The sequence below is a fragment of the Oncorhynchus masou genome, chromosome 31 (assembly GCF_036934945.1).
Source record: "Oncorhynchus masou masou isolate Uvic2021 chromosome 31, UVic_Omas_1.1, whole genome shotgun sequence".
NCBI classification, from domain to species: Eukaryota; Metazoa; Chordata; class Actinopteri; order Salmoniformes; family Salmonidae; genus Oncorhynchus; species Oncorhynchus masou.
This window is the reverse complement of record NC_088242.1, coordinates 99,757,933-99,778,650: the sequence shown is the minus strand read 5'-3', so window position 1 is coordinate 99,778,650 and position 20,718 is coordinate 99,757,933. Positions and strand designations below refer to the sequence as shown.

Here is a 20,718-nt window from a genome sequence, read left to right as displayed (position 1 = left end):
GGAATGAGTTTAAAATTTGTTTAAAAAAATAAAATAATGTAATGAATGAAAAAGCACTCAGGTGGCATTTTGAAACGTTTATAGTCTGTTTTTATGTCGTCATTGCAAGAAAAAAAAAAAAATGAAACAATATATTCATTATTTTGTTTAAAGGCTAAGTCTATCATCTCTTGTCTTCGTTCTATGTTATTTGTAGAGCTATATTACCCTAACTCTATATTACCAAGATAATGTTATTTGTAGAGCTATATTACCACTGCTCTGCATAGCCTATGAATTGACTTATAGAAGGCCTAGTCAACATATACAAAAACCTATTTGTTAAACAGAGAGCATTTATTATTATTATTTTTATATTACCAAGATAATGTTGTTTGTAGAGCTATATTACCCTAACCCTATATTACCAAGATAATGTTGTTTGTAGAGCTATATTACCCGAACTCTATATTACCAAGATAATGTTGTTTGCAGAGCTATATTACCCGAACTCTATATTACCAAGGTAATGTTGTTTGCAGAGCTATATTACCCTAACTCTATATTACCAAGATAATGTTGTTTGCAGAGCTATATTACCCGAACTCTATATTACCAAGATAATGTTGTTTGTAGAGCTATATTACCCTAACCCTATATTACCAAGATAATGTTGTTTGTGAACCTCAAGAAAATGTTGAGAAAATTGTCAAAAATCTCAATTTTCATTGAATTAATGATTTAGTTTACAATTACAATAATGTATGAAGGATATAGATGTCTAGTTGATGATGCTCATGATGATGAATTAGTGTGTTTTGCACAACAAAACAAACACACACACACACACACACACGATAAGATGAGGAAGAGCGTTTTGTGAATACCACACACTGCCTTAAATGGGCAAACTTCTCCAAGGACTCTCCTGCGGTTGGAATTTCCAACTCTGACGTCACTGCCTGCCACTTCCAGATTCGGGAAAAAATAATTTTCACTTTGGTGGGATTTGAAACTCTCTTGATTCCTAGAAAGCCCCCGAGGTAAGAAACACATGGGAACTATTTTATATTTAATGTACTTGAACATGAGTTATTATAGAAATGTAGCTTACAATGGCGTGTTGTTTTTAGTCGACATAAAGAGTGCAGGAGAAATAACGTAAAGCTTTATGTTAACTCGTTGAGGTGATGTTTTACTGTAGCTCGGAGTTGAAGTCGAGGGCGTGGGCTCACCGCTCCGAAAGGGGGGGTCGACAGGCTTTTCACCACATAGCTAACTTGTTACCTTACACCGAAATATTGTAGCAATAGTTTTGCACAACAGAAACGTAGAACACACTTACTAAGTAGATGGTGTAGTTTCACGCTCGATATTTGCATCATTGTGTCTGTTTGCGCGTCTATATTTTTACATGATTTATGTTCAAGTCCCTTCCTCTCGAGGTGGACTGGAATGACGGATAAAAAAACCAATGCGGAACATAATGTTTTTACCGCCGGGACAACGTGTATTTCCATAATAGTTTCAGTATTAATCATTTAACATATGCACAACGTTTTAAACCTGGGTTTGTTAGGATTTGCCACAGTCTAGAATAGTAACACTTGTAACATGTCACTCCTGAAGTGTAAACTCATCTCTCAAGAAGAACTAACATGTTGTCCGGTTGACGAGAGACTGTCTGCGCTGGCGCTGTGCAGACGGGATTCATGACACTTCCTTACGTAGTTGTTTCAATCAATACGAGGCTTCACAAACCAAAAGGTGCTCGGCTTAGCAGGTTACCATGTGATGGTAGACTTGACCCTAGTTCTTACCATAATTCTCAGTCATTGCATAAGGGGTAATATAATGTGCAGATGCCCCCCCCCCCCACAATGACACAGTTTACAAAGTCTATTAGCACTGGAATGCATTATTCGACTGAATTGGCTTCCGATGCATTTCAAGAATGGAAATATGTAAGTCTTGGGACGACAACTGACTATCATGTCTACACACCAAAGACTTTGTTCATCTCATCTGAAAGTAGCTAACGTGGTGAAATATTAATCTCTCCCCCTTGAGTTGCTGCTGAAGAGATTCAAATCAAACTCCCACTTTTGATATGAATTTCAAATCAATAACATCAAGGAAACCCCCACCCCCCCCCCCCCCCACCCCAGAGAGCTCGCTCATCAAACTGAATATATCTGTGCCATCCTTCCTTCCCCACACATTTGGACTCGATCAACATTAAACCCAACTGTCTTTAAACATCTCTGCTTTAAAAAAAGACACGTTTTGACAGTCGTGGAGATGTGACTCTCAAGTTAAAAGTGTAGCCCCTTAGCTAGCCCCCCCCCCTCCCTTTAGCTTTTAGCTTTGAGCCCAGGCGGCCCTATGAGGCTGAGACTAGCGCCACTAGCTCTAGCTTCACTACCAGGCCTGTGTGTTTTTAATATAAGGTTTTAATGAGGATACAACTGGAAGAAGATGTAAACCTTCCAGGTGAGATCAGGACACTGTAGAGGCCTGAAGGACTGTGGAACATGCTACTGATATGTATGAGGATTCAATTCCCGGCTTAATGTGTTCTTTTGACTCATGTCTAGAGGACACAATGTATGAACTTCATAATACAAGATCAGAAGGAAATATATAATAATAATAAATATATATATATATATATATATATATATACATACAGTGCCTTGCGAAAGTATTCGGCCCCCTTGAACTTTGCGACCTTTTGCCACATTTCAGGCTTCAAACATAAAGATATAAAACTGTATTTTTTTGTGAAGAATCAACAACAAGTGGGACACAATCATGAAGTGGAACGACATTTATTGGATATTTCAAACTTTTTTAAAAAAAATCAAAAACTGAAAAATTGGGCGTGCAAAATTATTCAGCCCCCTTAAGTTAATACTTTGTAGCGCCACCTTTTGCTGCGATTACAGCTGTAAGTCGCTTGGGGTATGTCTCTATCAGTTTTGCACATCGAGAGACTGACATTTTTTCCCATTCCTCCTTGCAAAACAGCTCGAGATCAATGAGGTTGGATGGAGAGCATTTGTGAACAGCAGTTTTCAGTTTTCAGTTCTTTCCACAGATTCTCGATTGGATTCAGGTCTGGACTTTGACTTGGCCATTCTAACACCTGGATATGTTTATTTTTGAACCATTCCATTGTAGATTTTGCTTTATGTTTTGGATCATTGTCTTGTTGGAAGACAAATCTCCGTCCCAGTTTCAGGTCTTTTGCAGACTCCATCAGGTTTTCTTCCAGAATGGTCCTGTATTTGGCTCCATCCATCATCTTCCCATCAATTTTAACCATCTTCCCTGTCCCTGCTGAAGAAAAGCAGGCCCAAACCATGATGCTGCCACCACCATGTTTGACAGTGGAGATGGTGTGTTCAGGGTGATGAGCTGTGTTGCTTTTATGCCAAACATAACGTTTTGCATTGTTGCCAAAAAGTTCAATTTTGGTTTCATCTGACCAGAGCACCTTCTTCCACATGTTTGGTGTGTCTCGCAGGTGGCTTGTGGCAAACTTTAAACAACAATTTTTATGGATATCTTTAAGAAATGGCTTTCTTCTTGCCACTCTTCCATAAAGGCCAGATTTGTGCAATATACGACTGATTGTTGTCCTATGGACAGAGTCTCCCACCTCAGCTGTAGATCTCTGCAGTTCATCCAGAGTGATTATGGGCCTCTTGGCTGCATCTCTGATCAGTCTTCTCCTTGTATGAGCTGAAAGTTTAGAGGGACGGCCATGTCTTGGTAGATTTGCAGTGGTCTGATACTCCTTCCATTTCAATATTATCACTTGCACAGTGCTCCTTGGGATGTTTAAAGCTTGGGAAATCTTTTTGTATCCAAATCCGGCTTTAAACTTCTTCACAACAGTATCTCGGACCTGCCTGGTGTGTTCCTTGTTCTTCATGATGCTCTCTGCGCTTTTAACGGACCTCTGAGACTATCACAGTGCAGGTGCATTTATACGGAGACTTGATTACACACAGGTGTAACCCTAACCCTAACCCTAACCCTAACCCATCATTAGTCATTTAGGTCAACATTGGATCATTCAGAGATCCTCACTGAACTTCTGGAGAGAGTTTGCTGCACTGAAAGGGGCTGAATAATTTTGCACGCCCAATTTTTCAGTTTTTGATTTGTTAAAAAAGTTTGAAATATCCAATAAATGTCGTTCCACTTCATGATTGTGTCCCACTTGTTGTTGATTCTTCACAAAAAAATACAGTTTTATACCTTTATGTTTGAAGCCTGAAATGTGGCAAAAGGTTGTAAAGTTCAAGGGGGCCGAATACTTTCGCAAGGCACTGTAGATAGATATATATCTATCTATCTATATATCTATATCTATCTATCTATCTATCGTCTTAGACTTTGAAGATCCAATCTGATAAGCTTGAGTGGCCTACATATTGACATATTGGAGGATATAGACTATACAAAGAGCCTCGGCCTACTCTATATACTAGCCAAGCTCAGTCCTCTGTCTCAGAACTGTCACAGTAGGTGGAAAGGTTGTGAAACTGTCACGCTAGCAGGAAGAGACAGCGAAGTGATGTGCGTCATGTGACGCAGGACTTATGGGGTTCAGTACCTATTGTAGTTTTTTGGGGTCACGGTTTGGTTACGGGGTACAGCAGGGAACGTTTTTAAAATGCCAACAGTTACTGTATTAATTTTAGTTTATGTAAAAAAAAACGTAGTATTCTTGATTCCATATATGATCAGGAGACCTATAATGGTTGAGAGCATCATCGGGAACAACGGCGCTTTGGATTTGGTTAAATTAAAACACAATTACTCATCAACAACAACACTAGAATAAAGAGCAATGAGTAATGATATGTAAACATGGCTCAGACAGTATATGCTATAATGTGTTATTTTACCGAGAAAGAAAAATATGCCTACTTTGTGTGACTCTCATAAAAGGTGGTGTGTTTGTAGTACAGTACTTCTCATGTTTTTCGTAGCTGTCTATTTACCACCACAAATCGATGCTGTTACTAAGACCGCACTCAACGAGCTGTATAAGGCCACTCAACCAACTCTATAAGGCCATAAGCAAACAAGAAAATACTCACCCAGAGGCGGCGCCCCTAGTGGCCGGGGACATTAATGCAGAACTTAAATCCGTTTTACCTCATTTCTACCAGCATGTTAAATGTGCAACAAGAGGGAAAAAAAAACTTTACTCCACACACAGAGAAGCGTACAAAGTTCTTCCTCGCCCTCCATCTATCAAATCTGACCATAAATCTATCCTCCTTATTCCTGCTTACAAACAAAAACTAAAGTAGGAAGTACCAGTGACCCGCTTAATATGGAAATGGTCAGATGACGCAGATGCTAAGCCTACAGGATTGTCTTTCTAGCACAGACTGGAATAGGCTACGGGATTCTTCCGATGGCATTGAGGAGTACACCACATCAGTCACCGGCGACATCAATAAGTGCACCGACGATGTCGTCGCCACAGTAACCGTACGCACATACCCCAATCAGAAGCCACGGATTACAGGCAACATCTGCACTGAGCCAAAGGGTAGAGTAGTGGGACTCTAGCCAGAACGTTTATAAGAAATCCCGCTATGCCCTCTGATGAACCATCAAACAGACAAAGCGTTAATACAGGACTTGAATTGAATCCTACTACGCCGATCCTGATGCTCGTTGGAAGTGGCAGGGCTTGCAAACTATTGCGGACAATAAAGAGAAGCACAGCCACGAGCTTCCCAGTGACAAAAGCCAACCAGACAAGCTACATTACTTCTATGTGCACTTTGAAGCAAGCAACACTGAAGCATGCATGAGAGCACCAGCTGTTCTGGACGACTGTGGGATCATGCTTCCCGTAGCCGATGTGAGTAAGACCTTTAAAAAGGTCAACATTCACAAGGCTGCAGGGCCAGACGGATTACCAGGACGTTTCCTCCGAGCACACGCTGACCAACTGGCAAGTGTCTTTCTTCACTAACATTTTTAACTTGGCCCTGACTGAGTCTGTAATACCAACATGTTGTAGAAATACCAATCAAGTTGTAGAAACCGCTCAAGGATGATCACTAGAAACAGGATACACCTGAGCTCAATTTCGAGTCTCATAGCAAAGGGTCTGAATACTTATGTAAATAAGGTATTTATTTTTTATTAATACATTTGCAAACATTTCTAAAAACCTGTTTTCACTTTTTTCATTATGGGGTACTGTGTGTAGATTTTGAGGGATTTTGTAAATACAATTTTAGAATAAGGTTGTAATGTGACAATGTTGAAAATGTCAAGGGGTCTGAATACCTTCCGAATGCACTGTGTGTGAATGCATCTAGGGTTGCGAAGGGTCGGGAACTTTCCGGTAAATTTCTGGAATTTTTCCACGGGAAGTGACCAGTGATTCCATGTCTATGTACATAGGGCAGCAGTCTCTAAGGTGCAGGGTTGAGTAACCGGGTGGTGCAGTCTCTAAGGTGCAGGGTTGAGTAACCGGGTGGTGCAGTCTCTAAGGTGCAGGGTTGAGTAACCGGGTGGTGCAGTCTCTACGGTGCAGGGTTGTGTAACCGGGTGGTGCAGTCTCTAAGGTGCAGGGTTGAGTAACCGGGTGGTGCAGTCTCTACGGTGCAGGGTTGAGTAACCGGGTGGTGCAGTCTCTAAGGTGCAGGGTTGAGTAACAGGGTGGTACCCTGACAGTGACTAAGGTTCAGGGCAGGGTAGAGGCCGGCTAGTGGAGGCCGGCTAGTGGTGACTCACTCAATGTTAGTGGTTGCTGTTTGACAGTCTGATGGCCTTGAGATAGAAGCTGTTTTTCAGTCTCTCGGTCCCAGCTTTGATGCACCTGTACTGTCCTCGCCTTCTGGATGATAGCGGGGTGAACAGACAGTGGCTCGGTGGTTGTTGTCCTTGATGATCTTTTTGGTCTTCCTGTGACATCGGGTGGTGTAGGTGTCCTGGAGGGCAGGTAGTTTGCCCCCGGTGATGCGTTGTGCAGACCTCACTACCCTCTGGAGAGCCCTGCAGAATGACTTAGAATGTTGCAGTCCAAAGTATCACTGACTGGTGTAGTTTCCAGGCCCAGCTCACACTGTGATCTTTCTTTCTTTAACCTTTATTTAACTAGGCAAGTCAGTTACCAACAAATTCTTATTTTCAATGACGGCCTAGGAACAGTGGGTTAAATGCCTTGTTCCGGGGCAGAAATACAGATTTTTATCCTTGTCAGCTTGGGATTTCGATCTTTCAACCTTCCGGTTACTAGTCCAACGCTCTAACCACTCTCTGCCTGTCCAGGCTCAGCTCACACAGTGATACATGGTGATACATGGTCTCTCTGCCTGTCCAGGTGTAACCGATGTGAAATGGCTAGCTAGTTAGCGGTGGTGCGCGCTAATAGCGTTTCAATCGGGTGACATCACTTGCTCTGAGGCCTTGAAGTAGTTGTTCCCCTTGCTCTGCAAGGGCCAAGGCTTTTGTGGAGTGATGGGTAACGATGCTTCCAGGGTGGCTGTTGTCGATGTGTGCAGAGGGTCCCTGGTTCACACGGTGATACATGTTCTCACTCCCTGCTCTTTGTTTTCCAGACGTGAAGGAAGGTGTCATTCAGGAGAACGAGGCAGCGACAAGGAAAATACCAAAGAACTGTCAGCGGTGAGGCCCGTACATCAAGAGAAGAAGAGGTAGGCCTGGTCATACCTTTAACTTGCTGTTCCATCCATGTCAATGTTGATGTTGCTCCCAATTGTCATGTACAGTAAGTAGCTGGTTATTGTGGGACTATTGTGTTTGGGTCAGTACATGTGTCTGTGCAGGTCATACTGGGGCGGCAGGGTAGCCAAGTGGTTAGAGCGTTGGACTAGTAACCGAAAGGTTGCAAGTTCGAATCCCCGAGCTGTACAAATCTGTCGTTCTGCCCCTGAACAGGCAGTTAACCCACTGTTCCTAGACCAGTTAACCCACTGTTCCTAGACCAGTTAACCCACTGTTCCTAGGCCAGTTAACCCACTGTTCCTAGGCCAGTTAACCCACTGTTCCTAGGCCAGTTAACCCACTGTTCCTAGGCCAGTTAACTCACTGTTCATAGGTCAGTTAACCCACTGTTCCTAACTCACTGTTAACTCACTGTTCCTAGACCAGTTAACCCACTGTTCCTAGACCAGTTAAACCACTGTTCCTAGACCAGTTAAACCACTGTTCCTAGGCCAGTTAACCCACTGTTCCTAGACCAGTTAAACCACTGTTCCTAGGCCAGTTAACCCACTGTTCCCCTGTTCCTAGACCAGTTAACCCACTGTTCCTAGACCAGTTAACCCACTGTTCCTAGGCCAGTTAACCTACTGTTCCTAGGTCAGTTAACCTACTGTTCCTAGGTCAGTTAACCCACTGTTCCTAGGCCAGTTAACCCACTGTTCCTAGACCAGTTAACCCACTGTTCCCAGGCCGTCATTGAAAATAAGAATGTGTTCTTAACTGACTTGCCTGGTTAAATAAAGGTAAAATAAAAAAAGAGTGATACTGCAGTTCGGCTGTTGTTTCCCTTCCTGTCTGTTAATTACCAGGAGATGAATCTGTCTGACTGTTTCAGTGGGTTAGACCAGTTAACCCACCCCTAGGCCCACTGTTTAGGGAAAGGACCTAGGGTTCATTTTTCCTTAGACCTAAACCTTTGTTTAAACCAGTTAACCCACTGTTCCAATAACATATCAATATATAGATGATTCAGTTAATTCCGTTGTCTGTTCAGATGGTGATTCTTTAGTCTGTTGTAATATGATTCAGATGGTGATTCCTTAGTCTGTTGTAATAAATGATTCAGCTGGTGATTCTTTAGTCTGTTGTAATATGATTCAGATGGTGATTCCTTAGTCTGTTGTAATATGATTCAGATGGTGATTCCTTAGTCTGTTGTAATAAATGATTCAGATGGTGATTCTTTAGTCTATTGTAATAAATGATTATTTAATGATTCTTTAGTCTATTGTAATAGATGATTCAGATGGTGATTCTTTAGTCTGTTGTAATAAATGATTCAGAAGGTGATTCTTTAGTCTGTTGTAATAGATGATTCAGATGGTGATTCCTTAGTCTGTTGTAATAAATGATTCAGATGGTGATTCTTTAGTCTGTTGTAATATGATTCAGATGGTGATTCTTTAGTCTGTTGTAATATGATTCAGATGGTGATTCTTTAGTCTATTGTAAAAAAATGATTCAGATGGTGATTCTTTAGTCTATTGTAATAAATGATTCTTTAATGATTCTTTAGTCTATTGTAATAGATGATTCAGATGGTGATTCTTTAGTCTATTGTAATAGATGATTCAGATGGTGATTCTTTAGACTGTTGTAATAAATGATTCAGATGGTGATTCTAGTCTATTGTAATAGATGATTCAGATGGTGATTCTTTAGTCTGTTGTAATATGATTCAGATGGTGATTCCTTAGTCTGTTGTAATAAATGATTCAGATGGTGATTCTTTAGTCTATTGTAATAAATGATTCAGATGGTGATAAATGATTCAGATGGTGATTCTTTAGTCTGTTGTAATATGATTCAGATGGTGATTCCTTAGTCTGTTGTAATAAATGATTCAGATGGTGATTCTTTAGTCTGTTGTAATATGATTCAGATGGTGATTCTTTAGTCTATTGTAAAAAAATGATTCAGATGGTGATTCCTTAGTCTGTTGTAATAAATGATTCAGATGGTGATTCTTTAGTCTGTTGTAATATGATTCAGATGGTGATTCTTTAGTCTATTGTAAAAAAATGATTCAGATGGTGATTCTTTAGTCTATTGTAATAAATGATTCTTTAATGATTCTTTAGTCTATTGTAATAGATGATTCAGATGGTGATTCTTTAGTCTATTGTAATAGATGATTCAGATGGTGATTCTTTAGACTGTTGTAATAAATGATTCAGATGGTGATTCCTTAGTCTGTTGTAATAAATGATTCAGATGGTGATAATATTCAATGATTCAGATGATTCAGTGATTCCTTAGTCTATTGTAATAAATGATTCAGATGGTGATTCCTTAGTCTGTTGTAATAAATGATTCAGATGGTGATTCCTTAGTCTATTGTAATAGATGATTCAGATGGTGATTCTTTAGTCTGTTGTAATATGATTCAGATGGTGATTCCTTAGTCTGTTGTAATAAATGATTCAGATGGTGATTCTTTAGTCTATTGTAATAAATGATTCAGATGGTGATAAATGATTCAGATGGTGATTCTTTAGTCTGTTGTAATAGATGATTCAGATGGTGATTCTTTAGTCTATTGTAATATGATTCAGATGGTGATTCTTTAGTCTGTTGTAATAAATGATTCAGATGGTGATTCTTTAGTCTATTGTAATATGATTCAGATGGTGATTCCTTAGTCTGTTGTAATATATGATTCAGATGGTGATTCTTTAGTCTATTGTAATAAATGATTATTTAATGATTCTTTAGTCTATTTTAATAGATGATTCAGATGGTGATTCTTTAGTCTATTGTAATAGATGATTCAGATGGTGATTCTTTAGTCTGTTGTAATAAATGATTCAGATGGTGATTCCTTAGTCTATTGTAGTAAATGATTCAGATGGTGATTCTTTAGTCTATTGTAATAAATGATTCAGATGGTGATTCTTTAGTCTGTTGTAATATGATTCAGATGGTGATTCTTTAGTCTATTGTAATAAGTGATTCAGATGGTGATTCCTTAGTCTGTTATAATATGATTCAGATAGTGATTCTTTAGTCTGTTGTAATATGATTCAGATGGTGATTCCTTAGTCTATTGTAGTAAATGATTCAGATGGTGATTCTTTAGTCTATTGTAATAAATGATTCAGATGGTGATTCTTTAGTCTGTTGTAATATGATTCAGATGGTGATTCTTTAGTCTATTGTAATAAGTGATTCAGATGGTGATTCCTTAGTCTGTTATAATATGATTCAGATAGTGATTCTTTAGTCTGTTGTAATATGATTCAGATGGTGATTCCTTAGTCTGTTGTAATAGATGATTCAGATGGTGATTCCTTTGTCTGTTGTAGTAAATGATTCAGATGGTGATTCCTTAGTCTGTTGTAAAATGATTCAGATGGTGATTCCTTAGTCTATTGTAATAAATGATTCAGATGGTGATTCTTTAGTCTGTTGTAATATGATTCAGATGGTGATTCCTTAGTCTGTTGTAATATGATTCAGATGGTGATTCCTTAGTCTATTGTAATAAATGATTCAGATGGTGATTCTTTAGTCTGTTGTAATATGATTCAGATGGTGATTCTTTAGTCTGTTGTAATATAATTCAGATGGTGATTCTTTAGTCTGTTGTAAAATGATTCAGATGGTGATTCCTTAGTCTATTGTAATAAATGATTCAGATGGTGATTCTTTAGTCTGTTGTAATATGATTCAGATGTTGATTCCTTAGTCTGTTGTAATATGATTCAGATGGTGATTCCTTAGTCTATTGTAATAAATGATTCAGATGGTGATTCTTTAGTCTGTTGTAATATGATTCAGATGGTGATTCTTTAGTCTGTTGTAATATAATTCAGATGGTGATTCTTTAGTCTGTTGTAAAATGATTCAGATGGTGATTCCTTAGTCTATTGTAATAGATGATTCAGATGGTGATTCTTTAGTCTGTTGTAATATGATTCAGATGGTGATTCTTTAGTCTGTTGTAATAAATGATTCAGATGGTGATTCTTTAGTCTATTGTAGTAAATGATTCAGATGGTGATTCTTTAGTCTATTGTAATAGATGATTCAGATGGTGATTCTTTAGTCTATTGTAATAGATGATTCAGATGGTGATTCCTTAGTCTGTTGTAATAGATGATTCAGATGGTGATTCTTTAGTCTGTTGTAATATGATTCAGATGGTGATTCCTTTGCCGTCTCATAAGTAACAGGAGTGAAGGATAATGGAATGTCCTATAATAACTGTATAATTTGTGTCTATAAAGCTACGAGCCTCTTCTGTTTGGTTCTAAGGGAAAGAATCCCTTTGTATAGGTTAACCCCAGTACCCGTAGCTGATCTTCTAATGTAACTAACTGTAGTAGTATCTATAGTTACATTATTCGTTGATGAGAGGGAGTGCGCTGCTGTTAAATGCATATAGGAGAAAACTCTCGTGTTCCTGTCTTGATTGATGAGTGAGTAGCCAGCTTCCATATTTGGCTTGTCCCTGTAGTGTAGAATCAGGCTACTGGCTTGTCCCTGTAGTGTAGAATCAGGCTACTGGCTTGTCCATGTAGTGTAGAGTCAGACTACTGGCTTGTCCATGTAGTGTAGAGGCAGACTACTGGCTTGTCCCTGTAGTGTAGAGGCAGACTACTGGCTTGTCCCTGTAGTGTAGAGGCAGACTACTGGCTTGTCCCTGTAGTGTAGAGGCAGACTACTGGCTTGTCCCTGTAGTGTAGAGTCAGGCTACTGGCTTGTCCATGTAGTGTAGAGGCAGACTACTGGCTTGTCCCTGTAGTGTAGAGGCAGACTACTGGCTTGTCCCTGTAGTGTAGAGGCAGACTACTGGCTTGTCCATGTAGTGTAGAATCAGACTACTGGCTTGTCCCTGTAGTGTAGAGGCAGACTACTGGCTTGTCCATGTAGTGTAGAATCAGACTACTGGCTTGTCCATGTAGTGTAGAGGCAGACTACTGGCTTGTCCATGTAGTGTAGAATCAGGCTACTGGCTTGTCCATGTAGTGTAGAGTCAGGCTACTGGCTTGTCCATGTAGTGTAGAGTCAGACTACTGGCTTGTCCCTGTAGTGTAGAGTCAGACTACTGGCTTGTCCATGTAGTGTAGAGGCAGACTACTGGCTTGTCCCTGTAGTGTAGAGGCAGACTACTGGCTTGTCCCTGTAGTGTAGAGGCAGACTACTGGCTTGTCCCAGTAGTGTAGAGTCAGACTACTGGCTTGTCCCTGTAGTGTAGAATCAGACTACTGGCTTGTCCCTGTAGTGTAGAGTCAGACTACTGGCTTGTCCCTGTAGTGTAGAGTCAGACTACTGGCTTGTCCCTGTAGTGTAGAGTCAGACTACTGGCTTGTCCCTGTAGTGTAGAGTCAGACTACTGGCTTGTCCCTGTAGTGTAGAGTCAGACTACTGGCTTGTCCCTGTAGTGTAGAGTCAGACTACTGGCTTGTCCCTGTAGTGTAGAGTCAGACTACTGGCTTGTCCCTGTAGTGTAGAGTCAGACTACTGGCTTGTCCCTGTACAGACTACTGGCTTGTCCCTGTAGTGTAGAGGCAGACTACTGGCTTGTCCCTGTAGTGTAGAGTCAGACTACTGGCTTGTCCCTGTAGTGTAGAGGCAGACTACTGGCTTGTCCCTGTAGTGTAGAGGCAGACTACTGGCTTGTCCCTGTAGTGTAGAGGCAGACTACTGGCTTGTCCCTGTAGTGTAGAGGCAGACTACTGGCTTGTCCCTGTAGTGTAGAGGCAGACTACTGGCTTGTCCCTGTAGTGTAGAGGCAGACTACTGGCTTGTCCCTGTAGTGTAGAATCAGACTACTGGCTTGTCCCTGTAGTGTAGAGTCAGACTACTGGCTTGTCCCTGTAGTGTAGAGTCAGACTACTGGCTTGTCCCTGTAGTGTAGAGGCAGACTACTGGCTTGTCCATGTAGACTAGACATGATTAGTTCTGCATTGTGTTTCTGTGTGTGTGTGTGAGTTAATTGACTGGAGCACATGGCAGCACTGAGCACTGAGCTCTCCTGATTACCCTTCTTAGGTCAGGACTAACCAACTACTTCATAAAGACTTGTGTAAACGTCATTGTTATTCCCGGTGAACAGGTTGAACCACATATTTGGCCCCTCTGACCTAGTCCTGAAATATGTTGCATTCTGGGACTAAAAGCAGAATTGTGGACTTGATTTTTGCACTCAAATCTTTCTATCATTTATTTTCTCCATATTTGGAAATGTTTAGCTACTCGTCTGAGAACTAGGGGAGAGGAGAGGGGATGTTTGGCTACTCGTGGCTCATGTCTGTAGGGGAGAGGGTGAAAGGAGAAGAGGGGATATGAGTCATTTGAGCAGCATAAACTGAGAGAGATTCTTCGCCAAGTTAACTGCCATTGACTGAATGAACTGAGGGTTGCTGTCTATATTCTAAGGAGAATAAAATCAGAATTCTGTAAGTATCATTCTCTGAGCTTTTGGTAGTTTACTGTGTTCCAGTACATTATAACAGGGCTGGTAGTTTACTGTGTTACAGTACATTATAACAGGGCTGGTAGTTTACTGTGTTCCAGTACATTATAACAGGGCTGGTAGTTTACTGTGTTACAGTACATTATAACAGGGCTGGTAGTTTACTGTGTTACAGTACATTATAACAGGGCTGGTAGTTTACTGTGTTCCAGTACATTATAACAGGGCTGGTAGTTTACTGTGTTACAGTACATTATAACAGGGCTGGTAGTTTACTGTGTTACAGTACATTATAACAGGGCTGGTAGTTTACTGTGTTACAGTACATTATAACAGGGCTGGTAGTTTACTGTGTTACAGTACATTATAACAGGGCTGGTAGTTTACTGTGTTACAGTACATTATAACAGGGCTGGTAGTTTACTGTGTTCCAGTACATTATAACAGGGCTGGTAGTTTACTGTGTTCCAGTACATTATAACAGGGCTGGTAGTTTACTGTGTTCCAGTACATTATAACAGGGCTGGTAGTTTACTGTGTTCCAGTACATTATAACAGGGCTGGTAGTTTACTGTGTTACAGTACATTATAACAGGGCTGGTAGTTTACTGTGTTCCAGTACATTATAACAGGGCTGGTAGTTTACTGTGTTCCAGTACATTATAACAGGGCTGGTAGTTTACTGTGTTCCAGTACATTATAACAGGGCTGGTAGTTTACTGTGTTACAGTACATTATAACAGGGCTGGTAGTTTACTGTGTTACAGTACATTATAACAGGGCTGGTAGTTTACTGTGTTACAGTACATTATAACAGGGCTGGTAGTTTACTGTGTTGCAGTACATTATAACAGGGCTGGTAGTTTACTGTGTTGCAGTACATTATAACAGGGCTGGTAGTTTACTGTGTTCCAGTACATTATAACAGGGCTGGTAGTTTACTGTGTTACAGTACATTATAACAGGGCTGGTAGTTTACTGTGTTACAGTACATTATAACAGGGCTGGTAGTTTACTGTGTTCCAGTACATTATAACAGGGCTGGTAGTTTACTGTGTTACAGTACATTATAACAGGGCTGGTAGTTTACTGTGTTACAGTACATTATAACAGGGCTGGTAGTTTACTGTGTTACAGTACATTATAACAGGGCTGGTAGTTTACTGTGTTACAGTACATTATAACAGGGCTGGTAGTTTACTGTGTTGCAGTACATTATAACAGGGCTGGTAGTTTACTGTGTTGCAGTACATTATAACAGGGCTGGTAGTTTACTGTGTTGCAGTACATTATAACAGGGCTGGTAGTTTACTGTGTTCCAGTACATTATAACAGGGCTGGTAGTTTACTGTGTTATAGTACATTATAACAGGGCTGGTAGTTTACTGTGTTCCAGTACATTATAACAGGGCTGGTAGTTTACTGTGTTCCAGTACATTATAACAGGGCTGGTAGTTTACTGTGTTCCAGTACATTATAACAGGGCTGGTAGTTTACTGTGTTACAGTACATTATAACAGGGCTGGTAGTTTACTGTGTTACAGTACATTATAACAGGGCTGGTAGTTTACTGTGTTACAGTACATTATAACAGGGCTGGTAGTTTACTGTGGTGGCAATGAGGCGAGTAATCAGAGCCCTGGGTGTAAACGAATGTAGTGCACTATATAGGGAATGCGATGCAATTTGGGATGCATGCTATGACTGTTGTCTGCTGTGTCTGTAGCAGCTCTAGGAGGATGTTGACTTCATTACATAGAATACCTCAGTACCAATACACATTCAACGTCAGCGTCAACGTCTCATCTCAGAGAGGTGTTATCTCTGCGTGGTGCTCATATGACCAAATGCATTAGAGGGGCTTCTATGGAGTGGAACCGAGGAACTAGAAGCGTTCTATTCATTGTATTTCTATGGCGTGGGAACCGCGGAACTAGGCGCGTTCTATTCATTGTATTTCTATGGCGTGGGAACCGCGGAACTAGGCGCATTCTATTCATTGTATTTCTATGGCGTGGGAACCGCGGAACTAGGCGCGTTCTATTCATTGTATTTCTATGGCGTGGAACCGCGGAACTAGAATCTGTTACTTTGGCAATGGCAGCCCACCCACACAACCTATTCACTGTGGATGGATACTGAAGGGTACAAGGGGCATGAGTCCTTTGGATGTGATTCATGTGATGGCTTCACACGAGAGAGGAAAAGCATGACAAACTCTTGACTTCCTCAATCATTCATTGATGTCACCTGTTGAAAAGTGATATCCCAAGTACAAATACAGTAATGTGTATACACACTAAAGGCTACAAAATATTTTTTGTATGTTTGTTGTTGACACAACTGCAACCATTCATGGAGTTGATCTGATGGGACCCTGTGATGTCATCGACCCCCCCCCCCTTTGCTTGAGGAACCATAGAGAGCAACAGAGGAAAGGCCCACTGGTGATGTCATGACATACTGTACCTCGACCACCTATTGAGATGTTCCTTTTGTTCACCCTTTACACTTGTACCTGTATACAGATTGAAAATGGCGGATTTGGGGCACTGATAAACACCTCACCTGGAACACAGTGGTTGTACAGTAACATGATATACATGACGTCAGAGCTCGGGCTCTGTGCTTCACATCGCTGTACGGTAACATGACGTCAGAGCTCGGGCTCTGTGCTTCACATCGCTGTACGGTAACATGACGTCAGAGCTCGGGCTCTGTGCTTCACGTCGCTGTACGGTAACATGACGTCAGAGCTCGGGCTCTGTGCTTCACGTCGCTGTACGGTAACATGACGTCAGAGCTCGGGCTCTGTGCTTCACGTCGCTGTACGGTAACATGACGTCAGAGCCCGGGCTCTGTGCTTCACGTCGCTGTACGGTAACATGACGTCAGAGCCCGGGCTCTGTGCTTCACATCGCTGTACGGTAACATGACGTCAGAGCTCGGGCTCTGTGCTTCACGTCGCTGTACGGTAACATGACGTCAGAGCTCGGGCTCTGTGCTTCACATCGCTGTACGGTAACATGACATCAGAGCTCGGGCTCTGTGCTTCACATCGCTGTACGGTAACATGACGTCAGAGCTCGGGCTCTGTGCTTCACGTCGCTGTACGGTAACATGACGTCAGAGCCCGGGCTCTGTGCTTCACGTCGCTGTACGGTAACATGACGTCAGAGCCCGGGCTCTGTGCTTCACGTCGCTGTACGGTAACATGACGTCAGAGCTCGGGCTCTGTGCTTCACGCGCTGTACGGTAACATGACATCAGAGCTCGGGCTCTGTGCTTCACGTCGCTGTACGGTAACATGACGTCAGAGCTCGGGCTCTGTGCTTCACGTCGCTGTACGGTAAGATGACGTCAGAGCTCGGGCTCTGTGCTTCACGCGCTGTACGGTAACATGACGCGTCAGAGCTCGGGCTCTGTGCTTCACGTCGCTGTACGGTAACATGACGTCAGAGCTCTGGCTCTGTGCTTCACGCCGCTGTATGGTAACATGACGTCAGAGCTCGGGCTCTGTGCTTCACGTCGCTGTACGGTAACATGACGTCAGAGCTCGGGCTCTGTGCTTCACGTCGCTGTACGGTAACATGACGTCAGAGCTCGGGCTCTGTGCTTCACGTCGCTGTACGGTAACATGACGTCAGAGCTCGGGCTCTGTGCTTCACGCGCTGTACGGTAACATGACGTCAGAGCTCGGGCTCTGTGCTTCACGTCGCTGTACGGTAACATGACGTCAGAGCTCGGGCTCTGTGCTTCACGTCGCTGTACGGTAACATGACGTCAGAGCTCGGGCTCTGTGCTTCACGTCGCTGTACGGTAACATGACGTCAGAGCTCGGGCTCTGTGCTTCACGTCGCTGTACGGTAACATGACGTCAGAGCTCGGGCTCTGTGCTTCACGTCGCTGTACGGTAACATGACGTCAGAGCTCGGGCTCTGTGCTTCACGTCGCTGTACGGTAACATGACGTCAGAGCTCGGGCTCTGTGCTTCACGTCGCTGTACGGTAACATGACGTCAGAGCTCTGGCTCTGTGCTTCACATCGCTGTACGGTAACATGACGTCAGAGCTCGGGCTCTGTGCTTCACATCGCTGTACGGTAACATGACATCAGAGCTCGGGCTCTGTGCTTCACATCGCTGTACGGTAACATGACGTCAGAGCTCGGGCTCTGTGCTTCACATCGCTGTACGCCGTTTTTTGACTGACCGACGCTCTGCACCGTATGCGACCAAAAGGTTTCCTCCATCCCTCCTGCAAATTGGGAAAACGAATTGCAAATGTTGAGTTGTCTGAGTAAGTGGAGATGCTGTACATTAACAGGACTTAGGAAGCTCAGACGCTGAGGATTGTAATAAACACCTCTGTCATACAAGCAAGCCAAATGGGCACTTTACATTTCCGGATCAAGTCACACACACGGTCAACGTTTCTGATCACTATGTTAGATGTACAGTTACAAGATGACATGGTGTCATCCCCTGGGTTGTTCTGAACAGAAGGAGCCTGTGTTTGTTTATTGTGAAGATGATTCGCCGGGGGTCACGCACCTGAAAGCTCGTATGACTCCGTTCTACGCAGTCCTCAAAGTACAATCTGTTTCTCTGAATAGCCTTGTGAAAGTCTAACGCAGTAAGATATTATTTAGCATGACTCTTCTTTGAGTCATAAAAGTACATTGAAATGACCTAGTAACTGTGCCCAGTTTGGAGAGGTGTGGGGCCACTTGGAGACACCAGTTAGTCCTCTCACTGAAACCCACAGTTTGGAGAGGTATGGGGCCACTTGGAGACACCAGTTAGTCCTCTCACTGAAACCCACAGTCTGGAGAGGTGTGGGGCCACTTGGAGACACCAGTTAGTCCTCTCACTGAAACCCACAGTTTGGAGAGGTGTGGGGCCACTTGGAGACACCAGTTAGTCCTCTCACTGAAACCCACAGTTTGGAGAGGTGTGGGGCCACTTGGAGACATCAGTTAGTCCTCTCACTGAAACCCACAGTCTGGAGAGGTGTGAGGCCACTTGGAGACACCAGTTAGTCCTCTCACTCAAACCCACAGTCTGGAGAGGTGTGGGGTCACTTGGAGACACCAGTTAGTCCTCTCACTGAAACCCACAGTCTGGAGAGGTGTGGGGCCACTTGGAGACACCAGTTAGTCCTCTCACTGAAACCCACAGTCTGGAGAGGTGTGGGGCAACTTGGAGACACCAGTTGGTCCTCTCACTGAAACCCACAGTTTGGAGAGGTGTGGGGCCACTTGGAGACACCAGTTAGTCCTCTCACTGAAACCCACAGTTTGGAGAGGTGTGGGGCCACTTGGAGACACCAGTTAGTCCTCTCACTGAAACCCACAGTCTGGAGAGGTGTGGGGCCACTTGGAGACACCAGTTAGACTCACTGAAACCCACAGTCTGGAGAGGTGTGGGGCCACTTGGAGACACCAGTTAGTCCTCTCACTGAAACCCACAGTCTGGAGAGGTGTGGGGCCACTTGGAGACACCAGTTAGTCCTCTCACTGAAACCCACAGTCTGGAGAGGTGTGGGGCCACTTGGAGACACCAGTTAGTCCTCTCACTGAAACCCACAGTTTGGAGAGGTGTGGGGCCACTTGGAGACACCAGTTAGTCCTCTCACTGAAACCCACAGTCTGGAGAGGTGTGGGGCCACTTGGAGACACCAGTTAGTCCTCTCACTGAAACCCACAGTTTGGAGAGGTGTGGGGCCACTTGGAGACACCAGTTAGTCCTCTCACTGAAACCCACAGTTTGGAGAGGTGTGGGGCCACTTGGAGACACCAGTTAGTCCTCTCACTGAAACCCACAGTCTGGAGAGGTGTGGGGCCACTTGTAGACATCAGTTAGTCCTCTCACTGAAACCCACAGTTTGGAGAGGTGTGGGGCCACTTGTAGACATCAGTTAGTCCTCTCACTGAAACCCACAGTTTGGAGAGGTGTGGGGCCACTTGTAGACATCAGTTAGTCCTCTCACTGAAACCCACAGTTTGGAGAGGTGTGGGGCCACTTGTAGACATCAGTTAGTCCTCTCACTGAAACCCACAGTTTGGAGAGGTGTGGGGCCACTTGTAGACATCAGCTAGTCTGCTCACTCAAACCCACAGTTTGGAGAGGTATGGGGCCACTTGGAGACACCAGATTGTCTGCTCACTCAAACCCACAGTTTGGAGAGGTGTAGGGTCACTTGGAGACACCAGATTGTCTGCTCACTCAAACCCACAGTTTGGAGAGGTATGGGGCCACTTGGAGACACCAGATTGTCTGCTCACTCAAACCCACAGTTTGGAGAGGTGTGGGGCCACTTGGAGACACCAGCTTGTCTGCTCACTCAAACCCACAGATTGGAAAGGTGTGGGGCCACTTGGAGACACCAGCTTGTCTGCTCACTCAAACCCACAGTTTGTAGAGGTGTGGGGTCACTTGGGTTGTCTGCTCACTTGTAGAGGTGTGGGGTCACTTGGAGACACCAGGTTGTCTGCTCACTCAAACCCACAGATTGTAGAGGTGTGGGGTCACTTGGAGACACCAG

The 20,718-nt window shown here is 43.1% G+C and overlaps 1 protein-coding gene across 7 annotated transcripts in view; it reads left to right on the top strand.

Annotated features, from left to right (window-relative positions):
• Nucleotides 1-849: 849 nt before the first annotated feature.
• The window catches only part of lpp (LIM domain containing preferred translocation partner in lipoma), a 479,626-nt gene continuing 459,757 nt past the window's right edge, over nt 850-20,718 (top strand). For 3 of the 7 annotated variants that reach the window (XM_064952654.1, XM_064952659.1, XM_064952653.1), the window contains exons 1-2: nt 875-1,022; nt 7,587-7,682. The gene's annotated coding sequence lies outside the window, so the exon portion shown is untranslated. Of the gene's footprint in view, nt 1,023-7,586; nt 7,683-13,954; nt 14,157-20,718 lie in introns of those variants that run through there. The other 4 variants (XM_064952657.1, XM_064952656.1, XM_064952655.1 and 1 more) reach the window with 3 other exon arrangements.